This window comes from Jaculus jaculus, chromosome X (genome assembly GCF_020740685.1).
Source record: "Jaculus jaculus isolate mJacJac1 chromosome X, mJacJac1.mat.Y.cur, whole genome shotgun sequence".
NCBI classification, from domain to species: domain Eukaryota; kingdom Metazoa; phylum Chordata; class Mammalia; order Rodentia; family Dipodidae; genus Jaculus; species Jaculus jaculus.
In genome coordinates, this window is record NC_059125.1 from 83,140,949 (window position 1) to 83,162,052 (window position 21,104).

At 35.1% G+C, this 21,104-nt stretch overlaps 1 non-coding gene across 1 annotated transcript; it reads left to right on the forward strand.

Annotated features, from left to right (window-relative positions):
* Nucleotides 1-443: 443 nt before the first annotated feature.
* LOC123456938 lies at nt 444-579 on the forward strand. The gene has a single exon (XR_006634798.1). It is a non-coding gene; the product is annotated as a small nucleolar RNA SNORA70 (small nucleolar RNA).
* Nucleotides 580-21,104: the final 20,525 nt, after the last annotated feature.

A 21,104-nucleotide genomic window follows, 5' to 3' on the forward strand; every position in this document is an offset into this window, starting at 1 on the left:
TCAAACTTCCTATGGTGGTTTGAATTAGGTGTGATTCCCAGCTGATAAAAATTTGAGAGGCAGAACCTTGTTGGATAAGATTTATTGTTAGAGGCAGGTTTAGGGGTGTTAGAGGCAGATGCCCCTTGCAAGAGTTTGGCTCACTTTCCTGCTGATGCTGTCTACCTGATGTTGGCCAGGAGGTGATGTCCAGTCTCTTCCCTACCATCTACTCCTTGTCTTCATGGCAATTACCCTTGAAACCTTAAGCCAAAATAAATGATTTTCCTTCTGTCAGATGTGTTTAGTCTTTAGTTTGCCAGCAACTATAAGGTAACTGCAGCACTTCCCCTCAAGACTGTAAGCCAAAATAAGCTTTCCTCTTACCAATTGCTTTTGTTGTGGTGATTTGTCTAACCAACAAGACTGTAACTCCCCAACAATGCATAGAGTGATCTTTGATTCTGTAGTTAATTAAAATGTTGATTCCCTTCTTCCTATGGACATGGTTGTGCAATGCTTGTAAACAGAAGCCTCCTTGGTAGTGTGTGCAGCCTCTTGTTCTTGTATGTATTGCCCTAAGGGACCCAAGAGATAGTTTCTTGTGGACATTCATGTTTCTGATTTCATTCTGTCCCCATTCTAGGCTCCAGGTTGGTAAATGTGGTCACCCATGGGAAACCCCAGGGTACAGTAGCCAGGGTTCTGCCAAGGTTATCATGTCCATCTACATGATGGTAAAAAATAAAGAACAGGTGATCGAGGGCCTGTTTAGGACCCCCTTCAATTGCCCTGACTGCCAGAATACCCACATCTTAAAGAAATGGGCTTTGCCAAGTTCATTGTGGATGAACTTGAAGATATGGTAGCTGAAAATGCTCATTTCCAATAGTTGTGGGATGAAATTCACCTTAAATTGTGGTCCCCAGACAAATGTCAGGCTCTACACTCATGAAGAATTCACTATTGAATAAGCCATCAGTCAAGATCACTAATAAATCTCACATCTAATAAAAAAAAGAACAATGCAAAGTATTTTTAATTTAATTTTTATTTACTTTTTCACATTTTCATACATGTTTATAATATATTTTGATAATATTAACCCCTGTTTCCCTCTTCTATTCCACTCCCACTTCAGCTGAACATCTTCTTAAATAGTCTACCATTTTACTTAGATGTCTTTTGTACAAATTTTTGTGAATGATCTACTAAGTTTAGTTAGGATTGCTTACTGGAGAAGTAGTGGATGTTGTTAACTAGAGAATATGTAGCTTAACATTGGCTAAACCACCAAATAAGTTGCTCCCATAGAGCCAGATGTGTTAGTTCCTGCCTGTAATTCCAGCACTTGTATAGCAGAGGTAGGTGAATTTCTATAAGCTCTAGGCCAGCCTGGCTGCAAACTGATTTTCAGGTTATCCTGGGTTAAAGTAAGGCCATGTCTCAAAAGAAGAGAAAGAAGAATGAACGAATGAAAGAAAGAAGAGAGGGAGGGAGGAAAGAAAGAAGGAAGGAAGGAAGGAAGGGATGGGCAAGGTCGAATTCTGCTCCCTGAATAGCTATTAAATGCCAAAAGTCCCTTCAGGAGGGATGCTGCATCATGAGTATCTGCCTTCTACAGGCGGGAATGTTGATGAAGCCAATCTTTTGTAGGTTACTATAGCTTCTGAAAGTTTATGATTGTAACTGCCTTGCTGTGTGTCCCGGAGTCAGGGTTCTACAGCATTCCTCCCCGTCCTCCATATGTCACACTCTTTTAACTTCCCTGAGCCTTGGAGGGAATGATATCAAGATTCTATTTAGAGCTGTTCACTTATTCTCAGACTAAGCACTTCCTCAGATCTAGGGTGAAAATATCACTGATCTGTGGTATAAATATAAATATTTATAAGGCAATTTGTTATCATGTCCACTTAGCACAATAGCAGTGATTTATTCTCCCCCACACACTTCAAGGACCTTGGACTACTCCAGTCATGGCCATTTTATTTTTTAACTGGAGTTCTGCTGTCACCAAGACTACTAAAGGTTTCTTTGTGGGAAGACTCCATGTCCAAGTACTCTCTCTGGTGACCCAGCTACCAGTGCTTGGGGCACCAAGGTGCATGTTCTGTGCCTTGGGTCACAGTAACAGTGTGTTTTTTTTTTTTCTTTTTTGTGACTAGGGTTGTATTATTAGGCATAAATTGCCTTCTATGGAGCAAGCCTCAAAAATCCAAACAGATAGCAGTTGGTTACCCCATAACCATCATATCACTATTGCATTAGTGGATTTTTATTGATTGGGTGTATAGCATACAGAATTCATAGATGGGTAATAGTGATGAATTTTCTCCCACAGCTTCCTGTATAACAACTTTTGGTAGTGCTATGAAAGTCAGCCATAAAGGACAAAGCTTCAAGCTCAGTTCTAGCTTTATTTCTTTATGTCCTGAAAACACAATATGTGGTATTTTCAGTCATAGGAACTTATTATCTAGTTCTGCAGGTTATCCAAGAGCAATGGCAAGAGTCTATATTGTTTTAGGTGCCTTGGGGCCTGCTTTTCTACTATAGCTCATAGGAAAGTATCTCTCTGGGCTGTAGAGTTTTCATTAAATGATGTATGGCAAAGCTTCATCTACTCATATATGATAATTTTGTTCAAACTCTACACCCCCAAATGACTTACAAAGAATTAAATTCTACATCAATTTTTCCATTCTTTCCTAGATTTGGATAAATCCTTCCCCTCACACCTTCTCTCCACCATCCCCACCCTCATCTAGGCTTAAACCTTCCCCTCCATCCTCACACTATTAAGTCTTTTAAGGTCAGTAGTACTTTAGGTTTTCCAAGCCATAAGTTTGTGTATCTACATCTGTAAATAGTGCTCATAATTCTCACATGTCTACCTCAGAGTTACTATGCAGATAACACGAACATGCATGTAAAACTATGCAAGGAAATATGAAAATAGCTTAAAGAAATACAGTAGTTTTTTTTGTTTCTTTGTTTGTTTGTTTTTAAGGAAAGATCCAAGGGTATGGGAACAAAGTAGACACAGAGCCGAGAGGAAGTAATTTAGTCAATCCTAAACAAAAGATTCAAAAATCAGAAAGTGACAAAAAGCAATTCTATGGAATAAGAAAATGTAAATTCAAATCATGGAAACCTTCCAAACAAAAGGCAGATATTTGTCCACTAAAATTTATAATGATTATGATTAATGATGAGTCCCAATACTGTAAAATGTTTATTGTGGAATTTAATGTTGTTTTCTTTATTTTATTAATACATTAATACTGAAACTAACTCTCTTTATTCAATAAAAACACTTCTATTTTTAAAAATGGAAAATGCCAAACAGGCTTAGTGACTTATTAAAAATGACCAGCAAGTAAATTAAACATCATATCTTGGTGTGATAGTTTCCTAGTACTTTTATAATAAATAACATGCACTTAAAGGCTTAAAGCTTTTTTTCTCAGTTTTGCCTCCAAGATTAATTCATTCTTATTGCCTCATCACTATTTGTGTAGTGTTCATATTGTCTCATCATCTTAGTTTGGGCTGATGTTCCTATGTCTGTCTCTTTTAAGGGTATTTTCCAATAGATTTAGGATTCACTGGGATAATCAAGAATAATTTCTTTCTCTCAGAGTCCTTGATTTATACAAGTATCTTTTGTCATGGACTATAATTTTCACTCTTTGAGCATTATGAGATAAAATTCAAGGGTTCTGTGTATTAGTAAATGTGTGTGTATTGTGGTACCATGCAGCCCACAATCCTCACTTAGCATAGTGATTTGGGTCTACCATGTTAATATTAAATAATGTTCTATAGAATCTTTTAATTAATCATATGGCAAGCACTTACAATATGCAAACAGTTACTTTACACCATAGGTATTGACACATTTTATCTTCCTAAAAATTTTATGGGATAGACTCTATTATTAACCCTGCTGAAATCTTAAAAAAAAAAAGTACAAAATCACAAAGATAATCTATGGTAGAGGTTAAGATGCAAATGTAGGCAATCTGGCTTACAAACTCATACTTCTAGTCAGTCAGAAAATGGCATACTTTAATACAAGTTAGATTTGTATTCATGCATGATTCTGGGTTGACATGTCATTTCTTCTTCTTCTTTTTTTTCTTTTTTGGCATGTCTTTTTCTATATGAATATTCCAATGACAAAAGCATAGATAAGGCAAGTGGTGAAAGAATTCAGTGTCTGCACAAATTATACTTTCTTTAAACTATATTGGACCAAATGTAAAAAATGTACAATTTATTTAAAAATGTCTAAATGTCAAAGTTCTCTTACAAATACTCAATGATACTTGGGGAAATATTAAGAAAATAAATGTCTATATACTCGTTGCTTTTCTTACCTGTACTTCTCTTTAGTATGGAAAGTAATTTGATAATACTGAGACAAACATAAGTTTAAATAAATTAGAAATTAGTAAGTAATCAAATGATAAAGTCTAGGGGGAATAGTGTTTTCAGAGTCATGGTATATTAGTGAATAAAATGAATATCAATCATATTAAGATGCATAAGAATAATATATCTAAAGATTTGTTTTCACCAAAGAAGATTTTTGTTGGGCAAGAGGGAATGAGAAGAGGTGAAGACAGAGCAGATAAGCATGAGAAAATCTAGAAGTGGAACAGCACTGATATAAAAAGGCATGGGTGTTACTTAAAACAGTCTTTATATGTATGCATAATAGTTTATACTATGAAAAAGTTAAAATATTTTTTTCAAATAACTCTTTTATTAAATTTTCTCTTCTGTCATTTCTCAAGGACACCATTCAGTGTATCCTCCATATCCCTTTTATTAGTATTTGCACTTTCTCATAAGAATGTATGAATGCAAACCTCTCTTCTCAAAAACACAATATTTAAATATTTTCCCATTCAAGTATTGTTCTATAAGTTGTCACAGTTACATAAATTTTTATTTGGTAGCTACTTTGCAACATTTACCAATGTTCTTTATGCTATTAAACTTTTGTCCACCACTTTCAATATACTCAATAGCCTACGTATTTCCATCACAGAAGATATTCTGGTCAATTCTCTTCCCTGCTAAATTTTACGAACACAGTCTAGTACCCACTTCATTTGTCCCCTCTGTGGTATTTAAAATTGTTGTTAAAACGTTAAAATATACTCTTGAAAGGCTTTTTTCCATTACATAGTACAAGCACATTTGATTTTTTTTTTTTTTTTAAGAGGTAGGTTCTTGCTCTAGCCCAAGCTAACCTGGAATTCATTACATAGTCCCAGAGTGGCCTCAAACTCATTGTAACTCTCCTATCTCTGCCTCCCAAATACTGGAATTAAAGGCATGCCCCACCACACCTGGCCAACTCTTTTATTTTTTAAATACATTTTACACATTTTCAGTGACCCACTTTTGGAAGTTATTTTACTTTGCATGTCCCTCACCTGTCATAGTTTTTCAAGCCTCTAACCTACTTTTCATCAGCAATGCACTGACCCTCATTGTATTCAGGAAGTCATGATGAAGATGGTGAAAAGTCATGTTTTATACTCACTAGCCTCCTAGAGTCTACATAAAAAAATAGCATTACCTTCATAAAACCAAAATATTATACTCAACACTGATAACTTCATCACCAATAGAAATCACATATATTCATATCACATTATATTTTCTAAAATGCTTCAAAATGGTATTTAGCATCCTCATTAATTTGAAATTAAAGTTGCTATTAAGAGTACTAGATTTTCTTATTGTCTTTAAAAGCACATACATTTGCTTATAACACATATGGTTTTAAATATCTGATAATTCTATAAAATAATTATTTTCTGTAATTACAATAATGTCATACAATAATGAGTAAGTAATAAATATATAATTATATACTATAACATGTGCATGTATATAACATATATAGCATTAAAAATATTAAGGCTGGGCATGGCAGTGCATGCCTTTAATCCCAGCACTTGGGAGGCAGAGGTAGAAGGATCACTGTGAGTTTGAGGCCACCCTGAAATTACATAGTGAATTCCAGGTCAGCTTGAGCTAGAGTGGGACCCTATCTTGAAAAACCAAAAATATTAAATGTAAACATAACATTATGATTCAGTATTATATTTCTAAAAGGGAGTCCTTATGCTACATAAGACTAACCGAAAGCATGCTGGGACAACAAATGCTAAGAACAATTGTCTTCATCCCAGGTATTTTCTCTTGTTGGGGCACACACATTTTGGGGGGATGTCATTTTGCTATGGCTTAATTTACTGTCTACAGATTTACAAAATGATTCCCAAACCTACAGTTATTACCTCTTCTGTAAACTCTAGACAAAGACATATTCAAGTGCATGCTGCACATTACCACTTAAGCATCTCAAAGTAACCTCAAACAGAAAATAGTGATCTTCACTTCTCCCTATTGCTCCCAACTTGTTCATTTTGTGCCTTTCTAATGTGAATATTTGTCACTATTGACCTTATAACTTCTTTATTAAATAAGTTTTTAAATCTCTATATCTGTTGACTAATTCCTTTGATATGGTCTCCAAAATACATCAGGGATTTGTTTTGGTGTAACTTTATTCTTTCTTCCAATCTCCTCTCATTTTAACTATTATAATTGTCTTCTAAGTGGTCACATACCCCAGCCATATATAATTATTTTCCACAGTGTAGGTAGACTAGTAGTCCCCCAAATCAAATCCTGCCATTGGTTGTGAGGGCTATCTGGCTGTGACATCCTTTATCCCATTGATTACCAAAGTTAATTCAGCTGATCTGGCTGGCTTGTCAGGTGCCCCCTTCCTCCCTCACCAATCCATCCCAAAGCTCTGCACTGGGTCATAGAGGACAACATCCCCAAATAGAGGAGGATCAGTCTTTGGTCAAGGGTATATAAGTAGCTTCACTTCTCTTCTAGAACCTCCAGACAAGCTCTGAAATCCTAACATCCCATTTTTATTTTTAAAATGAATTAAGTGATTACACATTCTCTACCCTAAACATATTATGGCTTATTTTATTTCTTTGAGATGTCTCTAGATTTTCATTGCTCATAAATTCTTCCTTCATTCTATCCCTTTTATTTCATCCTAATTCTTAGTCATGCTTGCTCTTTAATATCCAAGGAAATCCCTTAAAGATTTCTTTGAGTTATTGACCTCTCATCTTTTAGTATGATCCATCTATCTTCCTTGCATTCTCAACCATGCAGACACACTAAGTGTTAAGTGCTCTTTCCATGTGCTTCAAGAACATACTGAATCACCCAGAGGATTACATAATTAATGACATCATAGTTGGATTATTTGCCTACTTACCCACATAGATGGCATCTCCATCATGTGAATAACTTAACACAGGTAAAAAGAACATTTTGGAATGGATGATTGTGTAAAATACTAAATACAACAAACACAAAATAAAAATTACATTTAAAACTTTTATAAGTGACCTCTCTCTACCAGGCACAGTTCTAAGTGTTTTTGGAATATTTTCTCAGACCCTTACAAATAATCTTTGGTAAAAACTACTAAAGATTGCATTTTATAGATAAAATACTGGGGCAAACATAGTAAACTAAGGGAAAAGTTAGAAAGGAATTAAATGCTATAAACAGCATGTGCATCCATGCAAAATCTAGATTTTTGACCATTATTTAAAAAGAAGTAAATATAATAAAATACAACTTATGACTCAAAATACACCATTCTAATTTAGGTAGATATATTATTAACAAATCTAAAAACAGTCATTGATCAACAGTGAATTATATGTAGTCATTACATGGATGAGATTGGAGGCTGAGGCCTTATTTAGTTTGAAAGTGAAATGTAGCACATATATGTGTTTGAACACTTGGATTCCAAGATGGTGGCACTGAGTAGGAAGTTGTTGAAAATTTAGAAATTGTAAACCCTCTAGAGGAAATAGGGCATTGTAGGTGGGTCTTGGCATTTTTCTATCTGCTTTTTGACTGTATGTAGAGGCAACATGTCTATACATCTCTCAGTTCTGTCATTATGTCTTGCCTGTTATGAGGAATTGGATCTCCTTGAGCTACAAAATAAAATGAAACCTTTGTTCTTTGAGTCTTCTCAGGTATTTCATCATAAAAATGAGAGAAGTAACTAATGCAAAAAATTTGTATCAGTAAATGGGATTAATTACTGTGATAAATCTAACCATCTAGTCCACAAGCCTTTGGAACTGGTTTGTGGGAGGAATATGAAAAAGTTTGATACAAAAAAAAAAAAAAACAACTTACACTTCTGTAAGCACAGCTTAAGTGACCATCTGGTAGGAGTTTGGAAAGCCAGAATGCCAAGAAAAATATAGACAATCAAAAGCTGATTCAAGAAATTGTCAGAGGGGAATAAGGATTTTATCAGGAACTTGTATAAACACTATTCATGTTTTTTGTCATATTCTTTCAATGGATCTTTCCTAAAAAATTTGAGTGATGCTGAACTCAAAAGTAATGGATTAGTTTGTGTGGCAGAGGACATTTGAATGTAAGATAGCATTTAGGCCGTGGGATGATTGCTGTTCACCCCTTATCCAGATGTATAGTGTAAAACATAAAAATGAAAGGAAGAAGGACATATTTAAAAAATGGCCAAGGAAACAGCATGAGCAAGTTGAAAGATGATTAGATTGGGTTATGAAGTATTGCTTCAAGGTTAAAGAGAGCCACAATGCCCAGGCAATGTGCAAAAGGGTTAGAGAAGGAGTTCCTGCTAGGAAATCCTGAGAGGACATTGAATAAATTTATGAAAGTGAAGCATAAGTTGCAATGGAGACTGCTGGATTTGGACATTCCAGGACCAAGGGATGTCCACTGCAGAAGACTGCAGATAAGAAGTGAAGGTACAAGAGAAAGACTGTGTTGCATGTGGTAAAGCATGAAGGAGTGCTGCTATTCACATTCTTTGGAGAGCTCAGGTTATTCCTCCATGAGCTCCAGGTATCAAACATTGCACTATAGGATTTGGTGTTTGCCCTGAATATTGTTTTTTTTTTTTTTCCTTGTCTTGTTTTGGTCTTGCCTTCTTTTGTTGTTGTCCCATTCCTTCCTTATGGAATGGGAATTTTTATTCTGTGTTACTCTATATTGGAACAATGTAACTTGATTTTGATATTTTAGGAATTTAAAACTAAGAGATTACATTGCATCTCAGAAGCAATTTGAGACTTTGACTTGAATAATGTTGGGACTGTTAAACACTGTGGAAGCTTTGAGATTGAAAGAAATGTACTTTGCCTTATGATATGGTCATAAGCCTATGGAGGTTAAATGTGCAATGTTGTGATGTGAATGCGACATGTTCCTTACAGACTTATGTGAATTAACACATGGTGTCCAATTGGTGGAATTATTTGGAAGGTTGGGTAACCCTTAAGATAAGCTCTAACAAGTGGCTCAGTAGGAGTGGTGCTTTAGGATTTTTGTCTTTCCCTACCTACTATTCTCCTTCTACTTTCTGACTGCAAATGTAGTGTGACCAGATAACTCCTTCTTCTGCCACAGTACCTTCCCCACCATGATGGGCTATATTCCTAGAAAGTGTAAGGTAAAATAAAGCCATTCTCCCATGACTTGCTTCTTGTCAGATATTTTGTCACAGCAACAATAAAACTAATACAGGTCTGGCAAAGATCTCTTTCCATCAGGGAAAGCACATTGTTTTCCTAATAAAGGATAAATGCTTAGGAATCAATTGTACTCAAAAATACCTCCATACATACGGTTATCTCTGTCTAAACTAATGCCTGGTAATTTAAAATGATTATATTAGCAATATTATTTGCCAGTTTTATTTTACCTTGTATCTCTGACCACAGGATACCAAGGTAACAGCTTCAAAAGCTACCCTTTAATTACCAGGATGGATGATTCTGCAGAATTTTATATTGTAGATTTAATATGCAGAATAACCCATAATAGTTCTGTAAGTTGTAGTGATAAGTACATAAGTAGTTCTGATTGAAAAATAGTTGAGTGACAGCCAGAAGAGTTGCCTCTAACTTCTCATTTCACTGGAAGCCTTTACTTTCCCAAGACCTTAGATTTCCCATCTGTGAGCTCTTCATATTTCTTAATGCCTGATTGTGTAAAGTCACTAGCCATTCACAAATCATAGTCTAGTTATTACTAATGCCTTATCTGATTATCTTGATGGAATTAATAAATGTTAGCTCATTTTCCCACTTGGTGAGACACATAAGATTAAAACTTGAGCACTGAGTATCCTGTATTACATATTTGACTAATAAGGAGGATCTCGCCTCTAAAACTCATAACATTAGATGAAAACACATTTACAAATATCAATATTATGCCATGTGTAAGGAAGAAATTACCATCATGACACCAGTAGATATTGTGTTCACAGAGTATTAATTATGAAGCAGTGATAATTGAACAATGCATGGCAGTTACTAAGAGGATATTTTCAAACACTGACAATGCCATGACTCAACTGATAGTCAGTAATTAAACATTATACTTCAAAGCCCAGGAAAGAAAAACAATGACTTTAATCAGTGATAAGAACATGTGCTATGTATCTGACACCAAAACCATGGTCTATACAGGGTGGTAATAGAACAAAGGCTCACAAATAATCTACTAACAGAAACACACACACACACAATTCCAGAAGATATAAAATATACATCCAGTAAACTGTTTGGATGTTGGATGCAGAACTAATGAGGTAAGAATAAAGCCTCTCCACAGGAGGTTATTCCTTAAAATTCGTTCTTTCCTCTTCAGGCATTGTGTAGAATAATGGTAAATAATATATTTCAACAGTATTAGTAAATAAGCAAAGAGTAGCTTACATACCTCCTTAGTGAGGGAGACAATAGAAACTCTGATTTTAGAACATCTTACAGGGAAATGTGGTCGCAATGAATGTTAGTGAGTACAAAGAAGTTAGTCATGCCAAAGACTCAGGAAGCATCAGATTTACTAAGCATTTATTTTTAGATCTAGTAACTTTGAATTAAAAGTTCTGGGCTGGAGAGATGGCTTAGCGGTTAAGTGCTTGCCTGTGAAGCCTAAGGACCCCGGTTCGAGGCTCAGTTCCCCAGGTCCCACGTTAGCCAGATGCACAAGGGGGCACATGCGTCTGGAGTTCGCGCCCATTGTCTCTCTCTCCCTCTATCTGTCTTTCTCTCTGTGTCTGTCTCTCTCAAATAAATAAATAAATAATTTTAAGAAAAAGTTCTAAAATATTAGTGTGTCAAAATATGAAACTAAAAAGATATCACAGTTACATCCTTTATTTTTAACAAAAGAAAATTCCATTAACATTGACTTATTGTATTTTTCTGAAATATAAAACATCTCTCTCTTCAGCTAAGTCTTTTAACCAGCAAGGCTATAATAGCCTTATAAAAATTTCTTGATAAGGCTATTAAGAAACTGGTTCATTCTGGCATGGGTGTGGGGGATGGTTAGAACCACAAATAGGAGTTCTGTTAATACACACAAGCAGTTTCAAATACATATTCTGAAAATATTTTTAATTGGGATAATTTTCGGATTACATTAATTTAAAAAAATTCTTTATTTGAGAGACAGAGAGAAATAGGCAAGGAGGAAGAGAGAGAGAGAGAGAGAGAGAGAGAGAGAGAGAGAGAGAGGTAGAGAGAATGGGCATGCCAGGGCCTCCAGCCGCTGCAAAGGAACTCTAGATGTGTGCACCCCCTTGTGCATCTGGCTTACATAGGTCCTGGAGAATAGAACCTGGGTCCATTGGTTTTGTAGGCAAGTGCCTTAACCACTAAGCCATTTCTCCAGCCCTGATTTTTTTATTTTCTAGGGTCTCAGTAGTCACCAAGACATTCATTGAAAATAACAACACAAAGCCATTTTATTAAGCTACTTGCAGAGAACACTCTTCTTGATAAAGCAAAATAAATTTAAATAAAAGACATACTTATGTGATGTTGAATTCAGATCTCTTTCAAATGAAAGGGGCTTAGAGATATTCCTGTTACTCTTGGAAATTTTTCTAAGGGAACAACTTTGTTTCTCTGTACACTCTTCTCATATCCCAGCTGTCCAGGTAGGCAAGCCAGTGCAATCAGGGAGAACAAAGTCAGCTATAACTAAAAATAAAAGCTTGGACAAGAATTGACTCTTGTCAGATAATATAGACATTGTGCTATGAAAACATGAATACAACAAAGGTGTTATGGAAGTAGCCTGCTGCCATTTGTCCAAGGCAAGGCTAGTCCACTGGCTTGTTACTGTAGTATTTGAATACCCATTACCTCGAAGAACATGTATATGGTAGTTCTGAACTACAAAACACTAATGCATGCATTTTACACAAAGAGGACACTTACTATATGAAATCCAGGGGAGAGGCACAGAAAAAAGGAATCCAATAAACTAGGCATGACTCACAATGTACCCCTTGCGACAAAGGTTTAATGCTTGGCCTAGCCCTTCTTTCACTATGTTCTTGTCTTCCTTCTCCTGTTTCAGTCTACTGTCTTTTAGCATCAACACTTGCCTTAGGTGATGATTCATCATAAGGAAAGGATAACTATATAAAATATATTCAATTATTACTGTTATGAATCCAAATATTAATAATTAAATGTCACTTCCCCACAAACCATCCCAAACACACACACACACACACACACACACACACACACACACACACACACACACACACTGAAACAGCTCTCTTCAGTAAAAGGTAGGGAGTATTATGGATCCTAAGAATTGTAGGAACATTTTGGAAATTTTATGATCCCAAGACATACATCATATTTTAGTATGGAGAATAAAACAAAAATCAGGGATTGTAATTAGATATCTAACTTATTAATAGACATATGACACTCACTGATGCTGACAGAAGTTGCAAATACATAACCAAACAAATGTAATTAGTGATAAAATGAAGGAAGGTATATTTTGTAGAGTTACCAAACTGCATAAATCACAACTGTACCTGGATTATCAGCTTCCAAATACAAATGATAATGGCTAGTCAAGTAAATTTGAATATGTCTAACATCCTAACTAATTTTTAAGTTTTTATTAAATTTATTTGTTTATCAAAGGGTGCACATACATATCCCTTTTTCCTTGCACTAATTTTGCTGAGGGTCTTTGGTGGGTGGCATTATTGATATTCATTATAGGGAGCAAGATGCCTCAGTCAGTCTCTGCAAGTATGGAGGAAACATGGAGTCTCAAGTTATTCCCATCCATCCGGAAGATCCTACAATCTTTCTGCCCTTTCTTTTGCAATGCATCCTGAGCCATGGCTGTCAAGATAGGAATGTGATTTAGTGATGGTTTCTCTCTAGACTCTGTATCTCTGTTTTTACGAGGTTTGGATGGCCATGGTGTCTATCACCACTGCCCTGGAACTTAGGGTAAGTGCTATACAGACATACTAGGATATAGTATTATTTTAAAGTATTTTTAAGTTATTTATTTTCCTTTTATTTGAGATAGAGAGAGAGTCATATAGACTGAAGAGCGAGAGAGAGAATGGGCACACTAGGGCTTCTAGCCACTGCAAATGAGCTCCAGACACATACCACTTTGTGGGTCTTGCTTTACATAGGCACTAGGGAATAGAACCTTGGTTATTAGGCTTTTCAGGCAAAAGAATCAAAGTGGAAACTATTTGTTAGTAGCTAGAAATCTGTCACACTTCATGAATGACAAATTTACTCCAAAACAGCAAATGAAAATGGGTAATGAGAAATGTTAATCAAACCCCCTCAACTAAGGCTCACGGAACATCAAGAAAGAAGGGATAGAAATAATGTAAGGGCCATAGTTTGTGGAGGAGCACTTTGAAATACTGTCTTAGGACATGGAGTAGTTATTGCATTCATGACCTCACAGTGGCTATACTTACCTGTACCAGACCCACACAATATTGGCCCCATAAATATTTTGGCATGGATGCTGGAGGAAGGCAGAAAAAACAAACAAACAAACAAACAAACAATAGTTCCCAGACATCAAAATAGAAAATAGACTACAGCAAAAGAAAAAAGGGTTTAGTAGAGAGGAAACAGGAGTGAGGGGACAAAATAATGAAATGTGAGGGAACTATAATCAAAACACATATACATGAATAGCAAAAATCAGCAAATGTGTTTTTTAAAAAATATGTAGGTTAAAGTTTGTGCATAAAATAACTATCCTGTTACCCATAACCCTAAATTTCTATTAATTACATGGAAAATTCACAACAGCAGATACAGAAGAAAAAAAAAAAAAAAAAACACAACTGTATTTGGTTTGACTTGCCTGAAGTGAGATTGTTTAGGTTGGATTGTTTGTGTTGCCTATGAAGATCATGTTGTTTTAGATAGGATTTCACTAAAATAGCCTAATGTAGGCTCATAATCATTATGTAGCTCAGGATGACTCATACATGTCATGAAAGTACTCCTGCCTCGCTGTCTCAAATGCTCAAATTGGTGGTATGAACTGCCTTGAAGCTACAATTAAATATGAGTAAAATCTAGCATTCATTCATAGTCTGTGTTATACACTGTGCCACTGTCCCACCAAATTCTAGCATACATTTGTGACTCTACTGCAAAGAGTCACATTTTCCTCATCTTAGTAATCAAGTTTATAAGCCATCCAGCTTCCAAATATTTCTTCCTTTACACACCACATGAGAAATTTTCATTGGAATGTTAGGGAGAAGTTTTTGACAGCCTACTTTTTATGTTTTTCAATTTTTTAAAAATATTTATTTATTTATTTGAGAGTGACACAGACAGAAAGACATATGTACACACACACGCACCAACACACACACACACACACACACACACACACACACACACACACACACACACACACACGGAGAGAGAGAAAGAGAAGAAAGAGGAAAGAATGGTTTACGACAGGGCCTCCAGCCACTGCAAACGAACTCCAGACATGTGTGCCCCCTTGTTCATCTGGCAAGCGTGGGTCTGGGGGGGAAATTGAGCCTAGAACAGGGGATCCTCAGGCTTCACAGGCAAGTGAGTAACCGCTAAGCCATCTCTCCAGCCTGACAGCCTACTTTCCATACTTGCTTTTTCAAAAAACTTCCTTAGAGCAAAAAGCTAAGGGCTTTATTCAAAAAGCATTTTCTTCCAACTTTGGAGAGAGAAAATAAATTATTTATTTAAGTCATCATAGTATTTGATAAAACAGAGAACAAAATATTGGGGCTGTGGAGATGGTTCGGTATGTAAATGCTTGCCACATAGGTATGAAGATCTGAATTCAGATCCCCAGGATCCACAGAGAAGCCAGGCATGTTGGCATTTTCCTGCAACTCTAGTGTTGAAGATTCAGAGATAGGAGGATCCCTAGGGCTTGTTAACTATGTAGTCTAGCTGAATTGGTGAGCACTAGCCACAGCAAAAGACTGGAACCCTGGTTGCATCCACTATTGGCTTTTGGATGTTAATGGAAACAGGACTCCTAGTATTTATTATGGAATACATAAGAATCTTCCACTGCCCAAATTGTACTACATGTTTTTATTAGTCAGACACCCATAAAATGCCCTGTACTTCTCTTGGTTTAAACTCTGGGAAACCAGAATATGTCTGCACAAAATATGAAGAATTACTGAATTGAGTATGATTAAGAAGAATTGCATGCAGGAGAATGTCCCTACCCTCCCTCTGTTTGCCTAAAAGCAAGTTTTATTCTTTCTTTATTTATTATTTAGATTTAATTTTGCTACTCCTCTAATCCCTGCCAGGACAAATTTTCTAAGCTACTAAGGACATTTTAGGATTTTTGTCCACCTAACAGTGGTGAAAGACAAATGTATGTTAAAACATATTTGCGTTCCCTCAAGATGCCCCTTTAGATTCAAAAGTCCCACTTCTGTGTGATTTCTCAAAATTTTAGTTATTTGTGGATGATGGTATATATACTGGAATTCAATAGCATTTTTCCATACATGGAGAAGTCCTGCCTCCACAAAATACCCAGAACAGTCATATCAGCTACAGATACACAGGGAGCAGTCCTGCCACCTCAAAACACACAAGGAACAGTCCATTCAGCTCCAAATACACACAGAGCAGTCCTGTCACCTACAAATACACACAATGCATTCTTGTCACCTCTGAATACTCATGGAATAGATACTCATTGGAAACTACTCTTTATTTTCATTGGTTATCTCCCATGTAGATAGAGACTATGCATGTTGATAAATTCCTGTTTTTCTCTTGTTTGTATGTCTTTTGTAACTGGGGGTCCCTTCCAACTAAGATATGATGTGGTAACTAGTTGTTTTTACACTGATTGAATAGAGATGCCAGCCATTCTCTTCAAAACAAATTCCCATCCTCAAATTTTCTTTGTCTATTAACGACACTACTAACTATATACTTGAAACAAGAGCCAGTAAATTTGTACGTTTTATGCTTTTCCGAGTCTTATTAAGTCTTTCTAATTATGTTCTTTAAAATCCCAGCATTACTATACTAGTACAGATCCATTCCTGCTCATGACCATATAACTACAATAATCTGCTAACAAGAATTTCTTTTTCAGCCTCTCTCACCATGCTCTGAATACATTATGCTAATCACTACTAAATTAATCTACTGAAAAGTAGTTTCATTAAATCATTCTTATACTCAATATTTTTTCAATTAACCTCTGCCATATGGCTTTAAGTTCTTCAAAATCAGAACGCCATTTTTACAGTCTCAAATACAAATTTATAACATGAATTATCAGTTTGTAATTAATTTGGTATACTTTACATTGTAACTATGATATTATTTACAATATATTATATCATATATATAGATATATACAAATTTTGCCTGTAAACCTTTAAGCTGCTTGTAAGCAATTATAGTATATTTTACATTTCCCAATATTAATTTATCTTGCATTATACAATTTGTATATTAGCCTACTACATTTGAAGTTGTTGCTTGTGTTTTGATATGCTAATTGATAACTGTGCCTTTGACACTGTAATAGGTAATATCTAATATGAAAATGAATGTTGTGTAAAACATAGTCATGGTGGTTACTAATGTTTGTTTTAGTATTTATTCAATGTCAGGTATAGATCATTTTTAAGTCCATGTTCCATGGTGGTCAGATAGCTCTCTACTTCAAGGTCTCTAACCAACAGTTTTGTCAGTCTTGTATTTATAATAGACTAAACATTTATCATACATTGAACAAGTGGTTCTCTAGCTCTGGAAATTTTGCTCCTCAAGGAACATTTTGCAAATGTCTAGAAATATTTTGAAGTATCACAACTGTGAAGAGGTGAAAGTTACTGTCATCTAATACGATAAAAACCAATGATATTTCTAAGCATTATTTTCCTGTCCAGGTCATCCTTCCACAACATGTTATCCATTCCAAAATAAAACTAGGGTTGAGACTAATAAATGCTTGCCTATGTCCAGCAATACTGAAAGTTAGTCCTTTTCTTGTTTCCAAATCTTTAGGGGTGTTTAAACCTTCTCAGATTCAACTAGTTTCTCTCTCTCTCTCTCTCTTTCTAAATGTCATCATTAGATTAGTCAGAAGGTTCCAATGCTGTTTGATGCGTTAACAAATGGAGTTTTGCTCTGGATTTTGCTCTATAGTCCTAAGTATTGCAGTGATTCTAGAGGTTAGAGCTCATGCTGTTCTTGTTAGTTGCTGTCTAAGTCTTGCTTTCTGATGTCCTATAACCTGTATCTGTAATAGCTATAATGCTTCCTCTAATATTGTCAGGTTTTGGATTTTCCACTTTTGTTCTCCACCTGTCTATCAAGTTACCTGCTGAGTGTTGGAGTTTAAATTATCATTACAATGAAAATCCATTCAAAATAAGCATTCTTTAGAAAATTCCTGTGAGCTGCACTCTTTGGAATAGTTCTCTGAATTAAATACTGTAATAACACAGAGTCTTACAAATTATTTTTTCCAAATCTATGGTAAGTTTGAGGAGAGTAACTATAATTTCTTCAATAGTATTTCAGCTCCTTACTTTAGTGATCAAGAAGAAAGAAAATGTGATGCTTAGAACATGTGGATTGGTTTCCATTCACGGTTTGACATTTCCAAAATAAGTATTTCAGTTTAAAAAAATAATAACAAATAATTACTTTGGTATTTCCTTTCAGTTGTAACTAAAGGGCAATTTTAGAAAGAAGAAATGGTAAGCATAAGCGAAAGAAACTAAAGTGTAATAAATTAACCAGCCCTTTAAAGTTCTATTAGCAAAATGAGCAACAAAATTCAAGCTCTCTAAAAGAAATTATTATATGAAAATTTTCTTTAAATTCAAGCACATGCCAGTTTGGTACAGTTTTGTTTGAAAGCCACAAGCAGCTTACTGAAAGCAGTTTAGTATTTTAGCTGTTGTGACTGCCCCACAGTGGTATATTGAAACATAAAAGTATATGACTTCAGAATTTTTTGTTATGTTTAGGAAGACAAAGAGGAACCATTATTCATTTTTTGCTGGGTTATATTAATTATCGATATTTATAGGCCAAACAAAAAAATCCAAATTTATATTCTTTAGAAAGTGCTTATTAAAGAGATAAAGCATGCTTGCTTAAATGTTATTCTGTTTTCCATTTCTAGGCAGTAGTTTAGATGAAATGAAATGGAGAGCCACAAAATAGATAAATGTGAATGATCCATGGAACAAGCTAGTCATTTTAGGAACAAGAAATAATATCTAAACAGAAATTCATGAATGGCAACATTTCAGGGTAGTTACTTTCTCAGTCTGATTATATGTTATTGTATACACTGTCAGAGTCCCTCTAACTTGAATGCAATGCTTTCTATATCAACGCCTCTACATTAGGATGTGGTATAATTTAGATATAGTGACTTTTAATTACTGTAAAGCATAACTGTTCTTGTCTTTGCCATTATAAGGCTTTATTTATAATGAAATTTACTTTTATCTACTCACAACATTTATAATTTTTCCATTTTAGTGTATTATATTATAGGCATAATATATTTTTTCAGAATATATTTTAACTCATAAAAATAAAAAAGTTATGCCTGGATATTGCTTCTACTTTGGTATAAAACAACAAACATGAACTTTAAAGGTATGTTCATAAGTGAAGTGTTCTGCTGTTCATGTAATTCAAGATCTCATATTACAGTGGCACTTAGAAAACCTGAGCAATATATGTTTATATGTTATAATAGTAAAATAATAGATTACCCTAAAATCTGTTTATGAGACCGGGATAGTGGCTCCCTTAATAACGTCCTTGTCACACACATGTGAGGGCCCAAGTTTGGATCCCTAGCATCCACATAAATGCTGAGTTTCATGGTACATGGCTGTAATCATGTAGTCTGGAGACAGAGACAGACATATCCCAAGACAGACTGCACAGCTGGACTAGACAAATAGGTGAACTCTATATTCAGAGAAACTCTGTCTCAATAAATATATTGAAGAGTGATTGAGGAAGACACTCAGTCAACATCTGGCTTCCATGTTCATATTCACACACAATGTTTATGTACCCATATATACATATTCAAATATGCATACACATATGAACATCACACATAAAATAATCTGTTTAAAGGACTGAGATTGGGGACTTGTAAAGCAGATCAATCAGTAAAGTGTTTGTTTTTTAAGTCTAAGGTCATGTATTCAATCTTCAAACCCCACATTATAAAAAAAGCCAAGAATAGTGGTATAGGCTTATGATAGTAGAGCTCTGAAGACAAATGGATCCCTGAGGTTTACTTCTCAGTCTTTCCTAACAGGATAGTCCCAGATAAATGATAGACCATGCATTAACATGAAAAATGATATCTGAAGTTGTCTTCTGGTGTCCATGTGCATGTGCACCTGCACGCAAATATGAACCGACTCACACAGCACACACACACACACATACTTACCAGCACATAGACATCATATTTTGCATCAAAAATGGTGCAGACATTGAAAATTTCAGTAAACTTTCCAATTACTAGAATTAACCTGTACCTGTCCCCAAGTTTTGTTCTTACTTGTTTAAATCCTGTGTGAAGTAAAAGGTTAGCCAATTAATTTGTAAAAAGTGGTAAAATATAGAGTGTAAGTTATTTGGTATTTCCATAGAAGAGTGACAAGTTGTATTTTTGTTAAAACTGAAATCATTTCCGCAATGTCTTCTCAACCTCCAGTATCTTGTTTCTTGGCTTTCATTTTTTTAAAGAAGAATCTAAATGATGAGCCCAAGAGTTCTGTTCTCCCTTATTTCAGAAGTAATTTAGTTACAAGGCTTGAAGTTTCAGTTGACAAGGCTAAGTGTCAAATCGTACCCCCCTCTGGCTTTGGTTGACAACCCACAACCAGAGATCTAATGATTTATAACCTCTTTTCAATAAGCAGGATGCTAGTTCTAATAATGACATTAATGATATTCACAATTATAAATTTTACCTAAAAATCTGTTTATGGGAGTATTAGCCTCATTAACCGGTTTGCAATGAAATCATTCTTTATGATGATCTATGGAAAAGATTAAAGAAAAAATGAGAAGGAAAATTGGAAAGGAAAACAAGCATAAGAACAACCTTTGATTAAGTTTCTTTCAGGTCAGTAGTTTCAGTAACAATCATTTCCAACTGCCACCAAAATTAATATTACATGGAGTAAAAAGGGTAGATATGATTAGCCACTTTTTCTCTCTCTCCTTAGATTTTCAGAGTAGTCAAAACGTTTTAGAGGAAGCTACTATTGGGATATATGACTTGTTTTTTATGATTAAAAACACCTTTCTATCATTATCATAAAATTGCAATAAATTGGAGAACCAAAACAGTACCCATTTACTATCTAACACTTTATAGTTCTAAATTTCCAGTGGAATATACAGGATTCTGTGCTTATGGTATAATATTGGTGTCAAATCAAGGCTCTCACCAGTCCATGTTCTGTGAACACATCTACTTTCAAGTTCACTTAAGTTGCTAGCTTAATCCAGTCCTTTAGAGAGTTAGGACTGAGGCTATTGTCTGTAGGTTGCCTCTACTGAGATTAGATGTTTACATTTCTTCTCAAGTTGCCTCTGTCTTCAAACCAGCAGAAACAT